The 2,789-nt window shown below is 47.3% G+C and overlaps 1 pseudogene; it reads left to right on the top strand.

The window, feature by feature from the left end:
* On the top strand, nucleotides 1-2,539 carry LOC125168162 (disintegrin and metalloproteinase domain-containing protein 21-like; annotated as a pseudogene).
* The last annotated feature ends 250 nt before the right edge of the window (nucleotides 2,540-2,789 follow it).

The raw sequence follows: 2,789 nt of genomic DNA, 5'->3' as shown, positions 1-2,789 counted from the left end.
ATGTCCCTGAGCAGGGGCATGAGGCTGGCAGAGGGCCAGGTCACCCTGAGGGCACCCCTCTTGCTGTTTGCACTCTGGGCAGTGCTGGCTCCTGTGCAGGGTTCTCAAGGGCATCCCTCATGGTGCTACACCTCCTCTGAGGTGGTAATTCCCAAGAAGGAGCCACACCACAGCAAAGGCATTCAGATGCCAGGCTGTCTGTCCTATAGCCTGCGTTTTGGGGGCAAGAGACATGTTATGCACATGCAGCACAAGAAACTCTTTTGGTCCAGACTCTGCTGATGATGACTCAGGATGCTCAGGGAGCCTTGCAGGTGGACTACCCTTTCATGCCTCCAGACTGTTACTACCTTGGCGACCTGGAGGAGATTCCTCTTTCCATGGTCACAATTGACACAGGCTATGGCAGCCTTGAAGATATCATGAAGTTGGATTAACTTGCCTATGCAATGAGACCCCTCGGTGATTTCCAATGGTTTGAACACTTTGTTTCTCAGATAGTCGCAGACATCTGTGCAATGGGACCTACTTATAACCTAGGATATAAGGAGGACAGGGGACCCCCTGTTCCTCAAGGAAATGCCAATGCAGCCCCAAGGATCTCTAGTAAGTTCTGTTCATCCCATCACAGAATTTTCAAAGGACTTTCTCTCAGTTTCAAAACAATGTATAGTGTGTTAACCATGTGGAAAAGAGTGCCCAATTCCTAATAAGGATAGTTAGCTTAATTGAGTCAATATTTCATGGTATTGATGTAAGTTATTGGTTTCATAGTCATTTATAATGAGAGACATCAAGCTCACACGGGCAATTATGTGTTGCATCAGAGTCCTTTTTTCTCTTCAGTAGTATGAGTCAAAGTATTTTCGATTTCTTAAAACACATTCACCCTTAATGTGATTTGAGATGGGCCCCATGAGGTTCATGGCAGTCCAGTTGTATATTTTATATGCCATCCACCAATGGGTTATATGCCATCATTCTGAGTTATTTAGGCAGACATTATTTACTCTTGTCTGTCATAGCAACACATCAGATTGCAAGAAATTGTGGCTTGTGCATTGACACTGATGAATGTGCTTGCCAAAAACGGTCCAGCTGCCTTAGGACCCAATTAACTGATATAATGGAAGCTTTCAGTAACTGTTCCTTCATTCATACGCAGCACATAATGAATTGTGGAACAGGCTAGTGCATGTTCAACACTGAAATGTGCATTTATTTTTTTTTTTTTTTTTTTTTTTTTTTTTTTTAACGTTTATTTATTTTTGGGACAGAGAGAGACAGAGCATGAACGGGGGAGGGGCAGAGAGAGAGGGAGACACAGAATGGGAAGCAGGCTCCAGGCTCCGAGCCATCAGCATGAACGGGGGAGGGGCAGAGAGAGAGGGAGACACAGAATGGGAAGCAGGCTCCAGGCTCCGAGCCATCAGCCCAGAGCCCGACGCGGGGCTCGAACTCACGGACCGTGAGATCGTGACCTGGCTGAAGTCGGACGCTTAACCGACTGCGCCACCCAGGCGCCCCTGAAATGTGCATTTAAATAAAAGCCCGACCCACTATCATTATGGAAACTACACAGTGGATCCAGGCAAGCAGTGTGACTGCGGCTCATTCAACCAGTGCTACAGCAATCTAGGCTGTATGCGTGATTGTATCTGAACCCCTGGGGGCAAATGTAATACAGGAAGACGCTATACAGACTGAGCCAACTCCGCTGCTTGGACACCCTGCAGACCAATCCAAAATATACGTGATCTTCCAGAGTCCTGCCAAGGGGTGACCTTGGCGTACCCTGATGACTTCCATATGCAAGATGGAACCGCGTGCACTGAAGAGGGCTACTGCTATCATGGAAACTGCACTGACCGCACTATTCACTGCCAAGAAAGCTTTGGCAGAAATTCTGGGAAAGGTGAAGATGTCTGCTATACCATAAATCACAAAGGCAGCCAATATAGACACTGCAGACGACCCCGGGGAATTCAACACTGAACCTGTTCCCATACAGGCGTGCCGTGTGGTAGGCTGCAGTGTAGGAATGTCACACATCTCCCTCAGCTGCAAGAGCATGTTGGATTCCATCTGTCTGAGATCCTGGGTTCTGATGTTTGGGGCTGGATTCACATCGTAGCACAGGAACAACCCAGATTGGTCATGAGAGAACTGGTACTTCCTGTGCTTCTGGAAAGTTCTGTCAGTATACCTACTGCACTGGCAGTGTGGCTCAGCTGAATTATGACTGTATCCCAGAGACATGCAGTCACAGAGGGATGTGCAACCATAACAGGAACTGCCACTGCCACATAAGCTGGGATCCTCCATGGTGCACGGACAAGGCACTGGTGGGAGCAAAGACTGTGGACCCCTCCAAGAAGAATTCAGTGAGCAAAGTCATGAATCCATGGTATATCTCAGAGTGGTTTTTGGTCACATTTATGTCATAAGCGCTGCATTCCTCTTTGGTGTTGCCATAAATATCAGAACTATAAACACAGAGAAAGGTAAGGAAGAGACTTTTGGAGAAGACAATCCATAATTCACCCTCCCGACCCCTGAACAACTATAGACAATGCACCTGTGCATCTGTAAAAATACAGTAATGAGGCGGCACAACTGACATTCACGTTTCCAAGGGTCCCTGGGAGACACAGGGGTCCTCAGGCACATCACAGCTCTGACAACAGGTCTCTCATGGGTCACCGACCAGCACTCTGAAATAAAACTTGAAAACTGCATGCTTGTAGCCTTTATATAGTTTTTGAGCCAGTAAGAGCCCAAACTGAGCC

The sequence above is a fragment of the Prionailurus viverrinus genome, chromosome B3 (assembly GCF_022837055.1).
Source record: "Prionailurus viverrinus isolate Anna chromosome B3, UM_Priviv_1.0, whole genome shotgun sequence".
In the NCBI taxonomy this organism is placed as follows: domain Eukaryota; kingdom Metazoa; phylum Chordata; class Mammalia; order Carnivora; family Felidae; genus Prionailurus; species Prionailurus viverrinus.
Note: the sequence above shows the minus strand (reverse complement) of the source record. Positions and strands in the feature narration are given on the sequence as shown.